General features: G+C 47.7%; 1 long non-coding RNA gene across 3 annotated transcripts; it reads right to left on the minus strand.

Moving 5' to 3' along the window:
- Positions 1 to 11,391: 11,391 nt before the first annotated feature.
- Positions 11,392 to 16,458, minus strand: LOC114816401. 3 transcript variants are annotated; one of them, XR_003764170.2, is made up of 2 exons: positions 16,367 to 16,458; positions 11,392 to 12,142 (listed from the first exon to the last, which is right to left on the minus strand). It is a non-coding gene; the product is annotated as an uncharacterized LOC114816401 (long non-coding RNA). The 3 variants fall into 3 exon arrangements; XR_003764171.1 differs by lacking the exon at positions 16,367 to 16,458 and adding an exon at positions 14,851 to 14,931; XR_005660783.1 differs by lacking the exon at positions 16,367 to 16,458 and adding an exon at positions 12,460 to 12,556.
- Between the last annotated feature and the right edge of the window lie 1,141 nt (positions 16,459 to 17,599).

Below are 17,599 nucleotides of genomic sequence, written 5' to 3' on the forward strand. Positions count from 1 at the left end.
TGAGGGAGGGAGAGAGCCGCCGCGGGATTAAGGAATAATCCCCAGGAAACCACGCTGCAATACTTAATAGCACCTAAGTGAAGCCACGGTACCAGAGTCACGGGATTCAAGCTAGCTAGTACTTAAGATGGAAAGCAAATACTGCGCGCTGTTAAGTAAAACACATTATCGATTTTTTTTTTTTTTTTTAAAACAGAGTGGCGCAACATTCGTCCGGGAAACTGCTTCTTAAAAGCAGTTCGGTCATCTGCCTCGTATTATCAGATAAGCAGCTTGGACCCCCAGCTCAGTTAATGAAGCCGGGAATATCGCAGCAAAAAGTCAAAAAGAAATTTTTAAGTTGTTTTTTCAGCTGCTTAATTTATTCACTGAATGCATCTTGATTAACAAGTTAAAAGAAGGGGCCCGTTCCCGGGTGTCTCTGATTAGTTTATAGTGCATGCGGTGAAAACATGGCATTTAGTTTAATTGTCGCTATAAGGAAATTTATCAGGCAACTAACAATGAAAATGTCACTCTCTGCATTTCAATATAAAAAGTGACCTTGGCCTTCCGGAAAACACCACGCATCAACAATCGTCTCTCTTCCGCCGGGTGCGGAGCCATCCGTTTTTCTACGGAATATGGCTCTGGGGCTATTCGGCTCCTTGGTACCCCAGAAATAAACCAGTTTCCGCTTATCTTGGAGTCAGAGCTGTACTATCTTCTCTCCCCACCTTCCGCTGTCTTAAATTCTGCAATTCCCAGCGGAGACTTGAAGGGCATCTCCAGGACACGCCTGGGACCCAGAACCATCTGTTGCCAACTTGTTCATTCCAAGCACTTAGTACAGTGCTCTGCACATAGTAAGCGCTCAATAAATACTATTGAATAAATAAATACTATTGAATGAACCATCTGATTCCATGATGCCCAGTCCAACCCAGATATCCTGCAGGATAGGAATTTCTGGTTAGGAATCTGCCACTCTCCTCCTGCTGAGACAGCCTTTGTGACCCGCCTAGACTTGGATTCCCACCATCCCCCGGCGACGAGCGCCACATGCTTATCACGGACAATAATAATAATAATGATATCGGTATTTGTTGAGCGCTTACTATGTGCAGAGCACTGTTCTAAGCGCCGGGGGAGATACAGGGTAGTCAGGTCGCCCCACGTGAGGCTCACGGCTAATCCCCACTTTACAGACGAGGTAACTGAGGCGCAGAGAAGTTAAGCGACTCGCCCACGGTCACACAGCTGACAAGCGGCGGAGCCGGGAGTCGAACTCATGACCTGTGACTCCGAAGCCCAGGCTCTTTCCACTGAACCACGCTGCCTCCCGGCAAGCGAGCAGAGACAAGCAGCGTGGCTTAGGGACCCGGAGGGCACGGGTTCTAATCCCGGCTCCGCCACTCGTCTGCTGTGTGACCTTGGGTAAGCCGCTTAACTTCTCGGTGCCTCAGTTACCTCATCTGCAAAATGGGGATTAAGACTGAGCCCCACGGGGGACAAGCTGATTACCCTGCATCTACCCCAGCGCCTAGAACAGTGCTCGGCCCATAGTGAGCACTTACCAAATGTCATCACCATTATTATTACGCCTCTTGGGGACTAAAGTCTCTAGACTGTAAGCTCGCTATGGACAGGGAATGGTCCTGCTAGTTCTGTTCTCTCCCAAGTGCTTAGTGCAGTGCTCTGCACGTAGTAAGCGCCCAATAAATATGATTGATTAAACATAGATTTCTTTTAGGGTTGAGGCCAGTACAGTGGATGGAAAGTTGTAAAAAAAAATAAAAGTCTAGACCGGGGGAAAGAATTAAAGGGCATTTCAAAAGCCTGAAGGTATGTAAATCAGCAGGCCTGACGACTTGTTCTTCACCAGAGACACATCTGTAAGCCTCCCATTTGACCTTCTGTACCTATCTTACCTTTATACCCTTACTTAAGCATTAATTCACGCCCATATCCACTCTTCCTCCCGTCACTGATTTTTAGGGTCCGCTTCGTCCGCTAAATTGTAAGTTTCAGTAGGATTGGCATTATGTCTAATTCTGTAGTACTCTCCCAAGTCCAGGCCTCAAGAAATACTACTGATTATGGAAGGAATTGGCGGATGCCATTTCCAAGTCACTACTTCTGAGAGGTCCTGAAGGAAGAAATCCCCCGAGGATTGGTAAAAGGCAAATACGGTGTCTTCTTTTTTTAAAAAAAAAAAAGGGGGAGAGAGGGAAGCCTAACACCAGGCTGATCAATTTATCAGTTTTACTTGGAAAGATATTAGAACTGAGCCATTTGTAACACCTAGGCTTTAGAAGCGGCAAATCATGCCTAACAAAATGCCATCTTCCACGAAAGAGTGACAGGCCATTACCAAGTGCGGCGTAGTGGATAGGGCCCCGGCCTGGGAGCCAGAAGGTCACGGGTTCTCATCTCAGCTCTGCCGCTTGTCTGCTGTGTAACCTCGGGCAAGCCACTTCTCTGTGCCTCAGTTACCTCATCTGTAAAATGGGGATTAAGACAATGCGGGGCACGGCCTGTGTCCTACCCGGTGTGCTGGTATCCACCCCGACGCTTAGTATAGTGCCCGGCACGTAGTAAGCCCTTACCGAATACCATGATTAAATGAATAAAAGGAGAAGCAAGGGACAGCCTCTATCTAGATGGCAAGAAAGCTTTCGATCTCACCTTGGTTGAGAAGCCGTTTCGGAGCCCCAGTTTTTCCTGGTTTTGCCAGGCCTTTGGCTCTTTTAGGTGACCAACGCTAAGGCTTCTCACTCAGCTTTGTGCCAAGTAGGGATTATGCCATCCCCCGCAAAATAGCCGACGTGCACCTACGAATCACGTCTTCACCGTTACACCGGACCCGACCGGTAGCTAAGGTACCGAAGCTGCTTCTTTCACGTCGTACGGTCCAGCTGGGCAATCAGTGGTATTTACTGAGTGCTATGTGGAGAGCACTCTGAGTGCTTGGGAGAGTAAGCGTGAAAAACGGCCCCCCCAACTCAAGCCCCGGTTAGATAAATACATAAGAACAAAGGGGGAATGCACGGTCTTCCTTGAGCGGTAATGGTATTTGAGTGCAATACCATTCACTCGGATGGTATTTGAGTGTCATTCGCAGTATGAAAGAAGATGTGCTTGCATTCTGTAGTTTTTTGTTTTGGATTTCCTTTACCGTTAAATTTCTTCTTTTCAGTGGTAACTCCTTTACCTTTCAAAAAGTACTCTCAAATGGGGAACTGGGGTAATCCCCAACACTGGCCTGGGGCCAATGGCTTTATGGGGGTGGAGCACTGAGCAAGGAGTGCTCAGGAACGTACAAGGAAACACAGAGAATCCTTGCACTCAAAGGGTGGTGTTGGAAATACCGACTCCTCATCTGAACTCCCTCGGAGAATTCCTCGCCAAATCCCCCTCTCTCCACCGGAGAGAGGGTAGTGTAAGGGAATACCCAGTTCTTCTTTCTGCGATTCCATCGGCCCCGTCCACCAACCTGCACAGTTCAGTCACGCAGCGCTGCCGGCAGAGACCCCCTATGCAAAATAGTTTTTTTCTTTATTAATAATCTCTTCAGTTTCATCCCAGGCACCTCGCCTCTCTAAACGGTCACGCGTAGCATCCATCAGCAGCTTGGGTCAAATGAGATCGTTCGAAGTGACTATTCAGAAGTAGACGAGCGCAACTGGCCGAAGATGAAGAAGTGACTTATTAGTGCCAAGGTCTTTTACCTATGAGGTGAAGTTCACTCTTTAACCAATCAGATTAAGGCGTTGTGAGACAGCATATTATCATAGAAATGAAGATGTCAGTCCAAGGTTATTCCTGTTTGAATTTATTGAGCCGAGCGGTTGAGACACAAGGTTAGAAGCCTGCACACCTTAATGGAAAGAGGACCTTACCATTAAAGCATAGAAACCTTGAAAAGACATATGATGAGGCATTCGAGAAGATGTGGAAAATATGATAAAATACCACAATAGAAGAGAAAAGGCACGTGACGCTCCTTGTGCTTTCCTTGTCAGTCGGAAAATATAGAACAGACCGTCGAGCGAATGGGAGAAAACGTCTCTCAGAAGGTCCCTGCCAATGATACCGACCCTTCCGGCCAAGGCCCGTTATCATTCCCCAGTGCCCAGAGCCGGAGGGGTTTGAGATGAAAATGGCACTTATAGAAAGTAGAGAACTCAGACTCTTCAACACCCTAGACAGGAAAGGAGGAGCAAGGGAAAGCCACTTTACCAGAAGACCTTCTCTTTGTGTTTTTTTGGTTAGACCTGTAGAAGAGGTAGAGGGAAATAGCTTTCACTGCTTACTGTCCTCATGCTGCTCAGATCGTGTTTGTACTCAAGTGTTGAGTGAGACTTCCAGTAGTGATGCACCAAATTTTGGCAGTTAGGAGAGAAAAGCGAATTCAAATATTTGAAATGTCACGCTCTTCTCCATATTGAACAGGAGGCATGAGAACCCTACTTCCCAAAAGCCTCTGTTTCCTGAAAGGGCATGGAAATTGAAGGGGGTAGAGGGAAAGCAGAAGGAGAAAGTTGTCTTGCCCAGCTTGCTGCACGTGCGCAATTGTGTGAACACACATGCACGCGCACACACACACACACAACCAGAGAAGGATGGGAAGCAAAGGTGTCAATGTGTTTTCTCAAAGAAGAGTGGTGTGACAAACTGTTTCTGTTTTCAGACTAGCTGTTGCTGGAATTAACACCTCCTAACATATCCCTCAAGAAAAACTCACAAATGCTGGGCATCGGGAAGGTGGTAGAAAACAAAACCAAAGCCACAGTTTTACCACGGTATAAAACTGCATCTGGAATACAGCATGCTTTCTAATCCCTCGCCTTCAAGGAGATTATAATAAAGCTGGAGGAGGTACAGCTGAGAAAGAGTGTGTGTCTCACAGCTGGGCAGGTGTGGGAAACAGTGGTCCCCAGCTGCATGAGGAGAAGCAGCACTGGCCGACCAGTCTCAAAAAAAAAAAAAAAAACCAACAAACCAACCCACTCTGCCTCTCTCAATTGGGAAGGGGAGAGAGGATCATTCCCTCATTTTTTCTTCCCTTGTCCTAGGATTCAGTAGCTGTAAGGAAACTAATCTGGGCAGAAACGCTAATTGAGGGGAGAATAAATAGGAATAAAGGGACAGATCTGTGACCTCTCAGTCGCCCCCTTCTCCAAGTGGGCTAGGGACATGATGCAAGACAGCCAGGGCTGGGATGGGGAAAGCTCTTCAGCAGGGAATGCGTCTACCATCTCAATTGTATTATACTTTTCTGAGCACTTAGTACAGAGCTCTGCAGTAAACCCTCAGTAAACGGACTGCTCGATTGACAAGCATCAATCAGTTAAGTGGGGGGGGGGGGGGAGACAGACCTATATCCTTCGCTGAGGCATAACGATGTGTCGCGCCACTCTGCGGAGCCCCTCCACCCCCATAGAGCCATTAGCCCCAGGCCAGTGTTGGGGATTACCCCAGTCCCCCATTTGAGAGTATTTTTTGAAAGGTAAAGGAGTTACCACTGAAAAGAAGAAATTTAAAGGCAAAGGAAATCCAAAACAAAAAACTACAGCATGCCAGCACGTCTTCTTTCATACTGCGAGATACATTATGTACATATTAACTTAGAAATTCTATCCTTTCATCTCTTTTCTCTGTCTATACCTGTAAATTTAGTGTCCGTCTCCCCCTCTAGATTGCAAGCTCCCTGAGGGAAGGACCAGGTCTTCCAACTCTCAATTTTCCCCAAGCACCGAGCAGATTGCCCTGAACTCAGTAGACACTCGGAGAAACCACGGCCAGTCGGACTCATTTATACATCAGTGCTTAGCACCAGTAAATGCTGCATAAATACCGTTGATTACAATGGAACACAGGGAATTTACAGGCCATCATCAGGCTGTCAAGAGGCAGGTAGCAAACAATTTGGATGGACAGATTTCCTTTTTTATTACTCTATTCACCGGCTCAACTTCAAGCCCTTTCCCACTCCCTTCGGGTCCAAACTCTCTTATTTTCCAAACATACTCAGGTCGGCCAGAATATGTGTTTTCACCGCCTGGGTCCGATAGCGTGCAGCAGTAGAATTAGGGACTGTTCTTCTATGGACGTGTTTGGACGCAGCACGGTGCGCGCAGAGGTCTGCGTGAGCACTGGACGCGAGAGGACTATCGGAAGGGGTTCTGTAAGAACCTAGCCCCCGCATTATAGGAGGAGGGGGTGTACCTCTGCTGGCTGTCCCAGCAATCAGAGCAACGGAGGGAGCTGCCCCGTCACCCGGAATAGTCAAGGCCCTGGAAAAGAGCTCCAGATAATTTGCCGAGGCCAACTGCTCCTTCAGAACCAGTTCTTCCCCTCGATTCCATCTATCGCCATCGTTCTCGTCTGTCCGTCTCCCCCGATTAGACCGTAAGCCCGTCAGAGGGCAGGGACTGTCTCTATCTGTTACCGATCTGTACATTCCAAGCGCTCAGTACAGTGCTCTGCCTATAGTAAGCGCTCAATAAGTACTAATGAATGAATGAACCAGGGTAATGCTACAGCCAGGAGATCCCTTAGGCTTCTTGACAGATTCCGATGCTCAGTCTCAAAAGAGGAAAAAAAAAAAACCATAGCAGATATAAAATAGTCCCTGCAAGACAGAATACTGACAGGCCACATGATGGTAATTTGGAGGTCAAACCAGAAAGGAGAATGGTTCTTGTTGTGTGGGACGTCAAAGGGGGAGATGGCAACCCAGGAGGTAACCCAAAATCAAACCCTTTGATAAAGGACAAACAGGTTCTGAATGTACCTTTGGAAGAAATCCTTCTGAGCAATATGGCAGAGGCACTGGATTTGCCCCCGCCCCACCCCCCCAACCCTTTCAGCTGTTAGTCTCAGGACTCTTAGTATGCCCAGAGGCACAAGCAATAACAGAACACTGCTGGATTCAATCAAAGGTATTTACTGAGTGCTTACTGCGTGCGTGCGGGAGGACTCTATTAAGCACTTGGGAAAGTACAATAGAACAAGTTCTCAAAGCAAAGCCTTCCCAACTACCGTTACTCCTTCCACACCCAAAATTGCAAATGCTAATCGAGCCAAAAGAAAATTCTAGAGAGATCTGGCGAGACTCACTGCAGCAATAACAAAATCTGTCAACCAGTCATCATGGGAGATCCCAATGCATGTACGGACAGTGATATCCTAGAAGTTTATAGACACTAAAAACCTAAGACCTGATAACGTTGGACATCCCTATTTAACATTAGCCAAATTTATTCACAGGAGTTGCCCGGTAGAGCAAAACGGGTTGGAGAATTCTCGGGCTAGTTTTCAAACAGGGTCCCGTTATGACTGAATTCTGTAAAGTCAAAGAACCCGATTTATCAGTGCTGAACTCTCCCAGGTGCTTTAAAATAATCGAGATTGAACATAACGGCATGTCAGGTCGTTCATTTTCTGATACGGTTATCACTTTTAGATGTGCTTTATTGTATCCGTGGAGGGACAAATTTTCAGTCATTTATAGGGCCATAATTTTTTCCAATATATATAAAACCAGTTTAATTATACCAATCCTCAAGTAGTTCAAGCGCTTATCATAACCCTAGGTGTAATCCAGTATCGTAAAAAGGCATTTTGGATAAGGACACAAATGATCAAGATTTACAACTGCAATACTACTCCTATGTTCGATGAGGAATCGAATATCAATTTGTTCACTTTGGGTTTCATTTTAAAAAGAGGCAGTAGCCGAAGGATGACGCATCCCCGTAAATCATTTCCCTGTCAATGGCATTTCTCACTTGCATTATTTTCTTGGGAATCCGGTGACAATTCCTCACTGATCACCGTGCCACTGAAATCAAGAATCAACTGCACCGCATACTCCATTGACTAATTTACATTAAAACCCGCAGAGGTGGGAAAAACAGGCTCTCGTACGTGCATAGATAGTTGCCATATTATCCTTCTGCTCATTTAAAGGATGTCCTCGCAGCCTGACACTGCAAATAGCAGCGTGGGGGTATCCTGCTGTCATCCATTCTCCACACATTCTAGGGGTGATCCAGTGAGCATTACTTCTGAACTTCTGCTAAAGCAGCACCACATACCTCTGTACCCCGTCTTAAGGTGTCGGGTCCCATCTGGCCCGACGGCGACTCCACGGGCGCGTCTCTCCCGGAACGCCCCACCTCCATCTGCGATCACTCGGGTAGCGTGCCCTTAGTTGCATTGGTAAAAAGACAGGAACGGTTTACGTCTCCTCCTTCCGCGGGGTAGACTTGAGTCTCTGCCCTCGATTCTCTCCCATGCCGCTGCTGCCCAACACAAGTGAGTTTTGACTTGCAACTTGAGTGTTGCCTTCCGCTCTCTGGCCACTGTCCGAGCTGGCAACGGAACGGGCACGCCTCTGCTTCGAGACTGGTAGAGGAAGGACTGATTAGGGGAGCTAGCAATGTTCCTGAAGGGAAACCATTTGAAGGGTCTGAGTGACTTCTCTGGAGTCCTCCCCACCCTCCTCTCTCCCGCATGACCACCGAACTTGTCCTGATTCTTGGAACACCACCCTCCACCACACGAAGACAATCAATTGTATTTATCGAGCACTCACTGCATGCGGAGCACTGTTCCAAGCATTTGGAAGAGTGCGTTATAACCAAGGTGGTAGAACCAAGGGAGCTTCCAGTCTAGAGGAGGAGACTCCTCCAGGGCTCCCGTACCCCAGAATTTACACCACCCTACTCCTAAATCTACCAGAACAATTCCTAGAAAGAGCTCGGACTAACGCCTTTCCCATATGAATGAGATGAAAAGGCTTGGCTTATTTGGAAATTAAGAGCCGAGCCTCCCCGACTCTTGTTTCAGGGTCTACGCTATTGGGTTCCGCTGCCTCTTCACACGTCTGCTCCTACCAAGTCACTCATGGCTGCAAGTTCAAATAAGTCCAGAAGCCTAAAGGAGTTAGTCCTCTAGAAGTTGGATTTCAGTAGATCTCAAATCATTCCTAGCAGATGGTGCAATTAATCGACCAAACAGGAACTGCCCCTACAGTCAGTTGCGAGCTGAGAGGAAAGGCCAAATGCCAGCCCGGAGGACAAAAGACCCTACAGAGGTTTTTCTTCAGGCACTCGGATTTAACATTCAGGAAACAGTAAGTTTGCTTCGTCGTTCTGTTGGACCGAAGCACGTCCTTCTCTAGTCTTACACAAGGTTGGGTACAGCGGTCTTCACGGAGTAAGAGCTTAGTAAATGACGTTTCATTATCCGGTACCGTCAGGGGAAAAACGAGCTCAGTATTCTAGCCGCAGTGGTGTACGAAGTGCCTCTGAGAGAACAGAGTCGACGCGATCCCTGCGCTAAAGGAATTTACTGTCCGGGTGGGGTGATATCGCTAAAATTAGGGATAGACAGAAGTAATGGGTACACGCGTAGTGGCTACGAGAAAGGGGTGTGATTATCCGAGTGCTTAGATGGCGCGTAAGCACTGAAATAGCAGCTGTGGGGGGTGGGAAGGATGGGAGAAGTGGAGGGTGATTAATCAGAGGGCCTCCTCCTGGCGGAGGTGTGATTCCACTAAGGCTCTGAAGAAGGGAGAGCAGTGGTGTGCAGGATGTGAAGCGGGAGGGAGGGTGTGAGCCAAAGGTCTCCAGAGGGAGAGACAAGAATGAGGCCCAGCGATTCTATTTATCCGCCATTGTTTTTAATGAGCTGTTCTTCCCCTCGACTCTATTTAAGCCACTGTTCTCGTCTCCCCCGATTAGACCGTAAGCCCGTCAAAGGGCAGGGACCGTCTCTATCTGTTGCCGATTTGTCCATTCCCAGCGCTCAGTACGGTGCTCTGCACATAGTAAGCGCTCAATAGACGCTACTGAATGAACGAATGAGTAGGCTCCCTTAGAAGCAGCGTGACGCGGGCAAGCTTCAGGAGAGCAGAGATCCTTCGGGTTCTGACGCGGACCTCAGTCAGTGATACTTAGTGACCACCTCCAGCGTGGTACTAAGCTCTTGGGAGAGCACGGCGGAAGCGAGACACAAGCACCTCGCCCTGGAGGAGCTTAAAATCTCCTTCTGAATCTATTTAAGAGCACGGAAAGCAGCGGCTTCAGGAATGGGAAGCCATCGTGAAACAAAGAGTAGGATTTTTTTCTTGCGGGGTTGAGAAGCAGCGTGGCTCAGTGGAAAGAGCACGGGCTTTGGAGTCAGAGGTCATGAGTTCAAATCCCCTCTCTGCCACTTGTCAGCTGTGTGACTGTGGGCGAGTCACTTCACTTCTCTGGGCCTCAGTTACCTCATCTGTAAAATGGGGATTAAGACTGGAAGCCCCACGTGGGACAACCCGTTTCCCCTGTGTCTACCCCGGCGCTTAGAACAGTGCTCTGCACATAGGAAGCGCTTAACAAATACCAATTTATATGTCGCTTCAGAGATTAGAGGTAGCTTAATAGAAGACCGTGAGATTGGGAATCGGGAGTCTCCGGTTTCTAACTCGAATTGTCCATTCCAAGCGCTCAGGACAGTGCTCTGCACATAGTAAGCACTCAATACTACTGAATGAATAACCCCAGCTCTGCCATGTGATGTTGAACACATCCCTTAATTACTCTGGCCCTAAATTTCCTCATCTGTAAAATGGGATACGATACCTATGCTCCATACCTCTGGGCCTGTGTGCCCCGTGTGAGGCAGGGACAAAGTCCGCTCTAGCATGGGCCCGGGAGTCAGAAGGTCATGGGTTCTAATCCTGGCTCCACCACTCATCTTGCTGAGTAACCTCTCTGTGCCTCAGTTACCTCAACTGTAAAATGGGGATTAAGACTGTGACACCCATGCGGCACGGGGGCCGCGTCCAACCTGATTCGCTTGTATCCACCCCAGCACTTAGTACAGTGCCTGGCACACAGTGAGCACTTAAATACCATAATTATTTTTTTAGCATCATCCGATTATAGTGTAACGTACCTGAACATTTAGCACAGCGCTAGAGAAAATATAGCACGGACTTAATGAATATAAGCTAGCTAGGTTTAAAATCCCTCTTGCCTAGTTAATCAAACAGTACCTTCAGGATATAGTGGAATGGTTGCCCTGTCCTCAAACACTGAGGATGAAATCTTCCGTGGACCTCAGTGTGGGTTTTTAGACGCCTTCTCTCTCTCCTGTTTCAATGGAGAGCGGCTTCCTGCGGAAGAGTTACCCCGGCGGGTTGATAAGAATAAGCTCTCCCTCTCTGAGGGTCTCAACCCACTAAACTCACCCTAAGGAACCGGTGGACTTCTACGAGAAGACCGCAGCCCTTCATTCCTAACATCACGGGAAGTCTCTAAGGCCAAATCCAGTGTGATATCGTGTGGAATTTGGCAGGCTCAAAAGAATTGAGATGAACTACTTAGAAAAAAAGAAACACCTAGCAGACAGCTCTGCCTTTGGAGTTCAGAATTCATTTGACTTGTTGAAAATATGTCTAACGCCCAGAGCCTCAAAGCACTTACCCAGAAGACCGATATGGTAATTAATTACCACAGCAAAAGCACCCAGAACAAGCAAGGCCAGAGGTCCAGCCCCGGGGAATTCAGAATCTCGAAGTTTAAGTCTTTCACTGGGACTCAGCGACTCACCTCTGACGAGCACCGAGAAGGAGGGGTCGGAAATCCGAAGGAGTCGAGGGAGGAAAGTTTCCCCAAGAAAACATAATTGGCCACCGACTTCTCCTAACCCGTCTGTATTCTGGGCTCGTTCCGCTTTTCTTTCCGGCAGAAGGTGACCCTCAGACGGAATCAGACCACCCCCCCCCCTTTGGCTCCCAGAGGCAGAGCCGAGCGTAGGCCGGCACGGCAGTGGCAGAGTTGAGCTTGGGGAGCCCCAGCCCCGATTCTCCGACGGAATCACTCCATCCGTCCACCGGTGGCATTGACTGAGCGTTCACTGTCGGCGGAGCGCTGTACTGAGCACTAGCACGGCAGAGTTGGAAGACGTCGTTATTCCGGACAGGCATCCTCGGCTAGGTGAAATGGGGAAGAATCCCCGCTCACTGAGCTCCTAGCCCACAGTGCTGGGAAAGCCCGAGAAGGAGCAGGACAGGATCACGGGGAGCTGGCCGTTAAATCACCGTCCGGATGACGACGATGCCATTCGTTAAGCATTTTCAAAGAGCCAAGCGCTGTGTCGAGCCCTGGGAAGGTAAAAGACAATAAGCTCAGCAACCCCACACGGTCCTGTCGGACACAAGGCCTGCTCTCTGATGGAGGCTATGCGACACCTATGTGCTCGAGGGAAAAAAGTTAGCCCTTCCCACAGAGCCCCCTCCCTACATCTGCTTCATTCGAGCCTCTCCATAATAATAATAAAAATGATAAACAGTGTTAAGTGCTTACTATGTGCCACAAGCAAATCAGGCTGGACACGGTCCCTGCCCCATATGGGGCTCAGAGTCTTAGTTCCCATATTACAGATGAGATCACTGAGGCACAGAGAAGTTAAGTAACTTACCCCTCGACTTACAACCAGCCTATTCTTCAGCTACCAGAGAAGAGACTCCGGCCAAGGCTACTGGGGATGACAGAGTTTCTAGTCGGGAAGGAGGGATGAGCCCCGGTCCTGAGACACCAAGAAGAATACGAACAGAGGACTCGATTATAGTGCTCGCGGCTTGCCCGGTGCCCCTCGTGTCCCTCGTCGGGTTCCCGCTGGGGCCTCGAGTGCAACGAGGAGGAGGTGAACGGAAAGAGAAGCAGCATAGCCCAGTGGGTACAACGCTGGCCTGGGAGTCAGGACGCCTGGGTTCTAATCCCAGCCCTGCCATCCACCTGTTGTGACCTTGGGCGAGTCACATCACTTCTCTGTGCCTCAGTTCCCTCATCTGTAAAATGAGGCACTCAATACCTGTTCTCCCTTCTACTTAGATCGTGAGCCCTGGGTGGGATAGGGACCGTGTCTGACCTGATTATCTTCCCCAGTATTTGGAACAGTGTTTGACATAGAGTAAGTGTTTAACAAATACCACAATTATTATTATTTTAGGCAGGGACGCAGTACACCGTGAAATGCAAGTATAGTCTTTGTCCACACGAGCCAGCCAAAGAGAAATGTCCTTTCCCTGCCCACCAGACGTACCAACAGGGTTACGGTGTTTTTATACATCTACCAGAAAAAGCACCATAGTACATAAGTTAAACCTCGCTGGGGGGAGGTAAAAAAAAAAAAAAGATACAGCACATTTCCCCTGAATTTTATATCAGTGTAACTGTAATAATATCTATCCTAAGGATTTATATTTCTACATCACAGTATCACTTTGAATAATTGGTATATTAATAAACCAACAAGGCCAGTTTGAAGCGGAGAGCACATGAAAAGTATTTACAGCAGGATAAGTCAGGATTTTGGCAGGGCGGAACTTGAACGTTTTATAGCTTTGGACTGAATCAGTTAATGAGCCAATCCGTACTTTATTTCAGCCATCAGTCCCATTCTTTCCCTAATATGATGTCCAACTATTAATCTGGAATTTAGACTTCGGGAGAAGCTAAAATTAAATATTTGTCAAAATGGACCCGAACCCAGACGGTGCAGAATAGTGCAGTTGTCATCTGGGAGAAGGTGACAACTCGATCCGATTCTGGTCTGCCGCAATGGCAAGAACCAGAATTCCGGTTGATTCCGAAGAATGTTCACTTTCTCAAATCCAAGAAGATTCCGGTGGGTCGATGCTTTATGGCAGTTTGGAGGACAGAGCTTCCACAAGAAGCATTACCCTGGACAATCTGGACTTTCACTAATAATAATTTGGTCTAGCGGAAGGAGTAGGCCATATGGCCTGCAAGCTCTGCTATTAGAATATAAAATCCTCCAGGGCAGAGATTATGTTTCATAAGCACACTTGCAATCAAGAAAGTAAGACAGAACTTGGAGGAGGAGGAGGAGGAGGAGGAGGAGGCAAGGAAGAATAATAATAATAATGTTGGTATTTGTTAAGCGCTTACTAGGTGCCGAGCACCGTTCTAAGCGCTGGGGGAGATACAGGGTCATCAGGTTGTCCCACGTGGGGCTCACACACTTTTAATCCCTATTTTACAGATGAGGGAACCGAGGCACAGAGAAGTTAAGTGACTCGCCCACAGTCACCCAGCTGACAAGCGGCAGAGGCGGGAGTCGAACTCATGACCTCTGACTCCGAAGCCCGGGCTCTTTCCACTGAGCCACGCTGCTTCTCCGTGGCTCCAGCGTGGCTCAGAAGCAGCAGCAGCGTGGCTCAGTGGAAAGAGCCCGGGCTTTGGAGTCAGAGGTCATGAGTTCGAATCCCAGCTCTGCCGCTTGTCAGCTGAGGGGCTGTGGGCGAGTCACTTCTCTGTGCCTCAGTTCCCTCATCTGTAAAATGGGGATGAAGACTGTGAGCCCCACGTGGGACAACCTGATTCCCCTGCGTCTACCCCAGCGCTTAGAACAGTGCTCTGCACCTAGTAAGCACTTAAATACCAACGTTATTATTATTATAAGGACTCCATCGTACTTCCTCACGCTCGCTCCCTGCCTGCCCTGGGTTGGCGCCGACGACTATTGACCAGTGACATGGTTGGAGGTTCTGACCCCTCTGCTTCCTCCATCCTATTTTAATTCTAATCAATCAACGGCATTTATTGAGTACTTACTGTGTGCAGAGCCTTGTCTAACCCCCCGCGAGAATACAATCAAACTTTGAGGTCAGGCATCATGTTTTCCAACTCCTCTGCACCCTCCCAAGCACTTAAACACTAGGTGCCCAATAAATGCTACTGCTGATCAGCCGGCCCCGCGGCCACCAAAATTAGCTGCAGAGGCAGGATGGGGCTATGAAGGTGAAAAGTCTTAGGAGAATAACAACAATAATATTTAGGCACTTACTATGTTCCAAGCACTGTACTAAGCACTTGGATAGAGACGAGAATCAGGTCCCATACAACCACCATCCCAAATGGGGCTCCTAGTCAAAGGAGGAAGGAAGAACAGGTATTTCATCCTCTTTTTAAAGATAAGAAAAAGTAGGCACAGAGAAGTTAAGTGACTTGAACAAGGTCACACAACAGGCAAGTGGCAGATTCAGGATTAGAACACAGATCTCCTTAACTCCCAGGCCTGTGTTCTTTCCACAACACTGCACCTTCCCACTTAAGTCTAATTCCAACCGGCGCATTTTTTCCCAGCACTTCGTTCGGCATTCTGCAGACAATAGGCGCTTAATAAATAAATACTACTACAAGGTGTTTCCGATGCCTTTTCCCGCACAACCCATCCACTGTGGGTGTCAGATATTGAGGACGCACATCTCTTGCGGCAAAGCGGGACCGTCTTTGGAAAGAGTCACTTTAAAAATGCTACTGAATTCCTCAGACACTGGACTAGGCTTCAGTAGAATCACCATCCCTGTGACATTTTTCAGAGAGGAGTTAAATCTCTCGGGAGCGATTTGGCCACTCCGGGGGTTGGAGCTGATTGCCCCTTCCAGCTTGGTGATAAATATTTTACGAGGAATAAAATCATAAGCTAGAAATAACACGATCTCCCAGCCACGCTCCTGCTAGACTGATGCACGACAGTTAGGACACTGGGAAAACACTTATATTTTTTGCCAAAACTCTGAGTTCTCACTGGGGTCATTTCAAGTTTGTATAGAATATAATTCTAGCCATAACTGAGTTTTCCTTTCACTGGGTAACCAAGATACTGATACTCAGATTTTACTCATTTAAATCAATCCATAAAGTACAGGATGCCTTATTGTGAACTCTAGAGCTATTAATTCTTTTCGGAAAAGTGGAATTCTCTCTGTCCTGAATTCCTAAATTATAAAGAGCAAATAAAACTCCTATTTTTTATTAGAAGGATTTTATGAAAGCCTAGAGCTGACAGAAACTATTACAACAAATGCAGCAGGCTATTTCATAGAAGAAAAGGTTTTATGTGATTCTGTGAGATAAATTGAGATCGAAACCATGGCAGTGAATACATCCTAATCCTTCTGAAACTGAATATGGGTTTTTGCAACAAATTACTTTCTCTTTTCAAAGGACTACGTTTCAAGGAAGAGGCCAGACGCGCCTTCCCTAGGAGAAAGGAGGAAACTTTGGAAAGTTACGCGCAAAATGCCTTCGGTTACCGATCACACATTCAAAAGACAGAGTCCACTCTCCAGAAACAGAAAGTTAGGCCAAATGTTATAACAACGTGCATTATTATAACATTACCACTTCAGACATCTCGACCTCCCCCACCGTGTATCTGTTGTGGTTATACCCGAGAGGGATCTTAGCTCTGCAGAGCCTGTTGGCTCGTTACGCAGAAGAGGAGAAAGAAAAGAGGAGAAAAAGAAATAGGGTTTTTAGCTCTCGGTTCAAACCTGGGCTCAGAAGCTCCCACTTACCTTAGGAAGATCCCCGGGGGGTCACTAATAATTCAGAGGCTCTAACTACTTCCTTTAGCAAACAAAAAGTCCCGTGGAATCGCCACCCCCTGCTGATTAAGAAAAAACCGTGCTCAAACCCTTCCCTCTCCGCCCCCCCACCAATTCACCCAGCTGTCCTGACTTTTGTCATTTTCTGGCTTCCACCTGCAAGATATTTACTTGATGAGCTGAGAAGCTCTCTAAGAGAAAGCTGCTCTCCTCAGTCTCTCTTTGGCCTAGATGATCATTCACTCGGCACTTCCACAAGAGAATGGGCAGTTAGGTGCTTTCTCCAAAATAGGCTATGAATCTATAATGAAAATTGATCACCTATAGCTACGCCACAATCTTTTCCATCACCCCTCTCAGCCAGGAACCGCTCTCAGCTGGGGATTCGCAAGCAGTTGACAGGCCGAACGGCAATCAAATAAGCTCAGCTTTCGTCTGGCATTGCGGGTTATTTTTCGATTAGAGTTTTCACTTGCCAATTTAAAAGCCCACGATGAGAAAATAGGCATCCAAATATCTAGATGCCAAGGACTCCTGCCTTTTGGAATCATCATCCCCTTGGTTCTGTTTATCGCTATCGCTCTCGTCTGTCCGTCTCCCCCCATTAGACCGTGAGCCCGTCAAAGGGCGGGGACCGTCTCTGTTACCGATTTGTCCATTCCAAGCGCTTAGTACAGTGCTCTGCACGTAGTAAGCGCTCAATAAATACTATTGAATGAATGACTATACAGGCTCCGTTAGGAAGCGGAAGTTGAAGTTTTTGACTGCCTCTGCTTAGTTTCCCTAGTGTGCTGTACACAGTAACTGTTCACTAAATAACAGGAATGAACTGGATTTCCAAGGGGAGAAAACCTCCTGAAACTGCAGCCCCCGGGCACTAAGAGGGCAGAAAAAGCTAGTGGAATCCAACCCGAGGTGGAAGTCAATACCGGGTCTCCCTCTGGGAGGCAATTTGAGGGATCCTTCTCCTTATCCATAAATGGAAAATAATGATACCAATGATTGCGGTGTTGGTTAAGCACTTACTATGTGCCAGTCAGAACCGAGCATTGGGGGAGATAAACTGGGAGCAGATCCGACACCGGATTGGAAACCGTACCCTAGTTCGCGGAGGAATTGTTCGTCACGGCTAAGGTTGAACGCCGGCATCTCTGGAGTGCAGGGCTGGGTTTTGACATCACCGAAGAGTGGCTGGGGACCAAC

Source organism: Ornithorhynchus anatinus, chromosome 14 (genome assembly GCF_004115215.2).
Source record: "Ornithorhynchus anatinus isolate Pmale09 chromosome 14, mOrnAna1.pri.v4, whole genome shotgun sequence".
NCBI lineage: Eukaryota > Metazoa > Chordata > Mammalia > Monotremata > Ornithorhynchidae > Ornithorhynchus > Ornithorhynchus anatinus.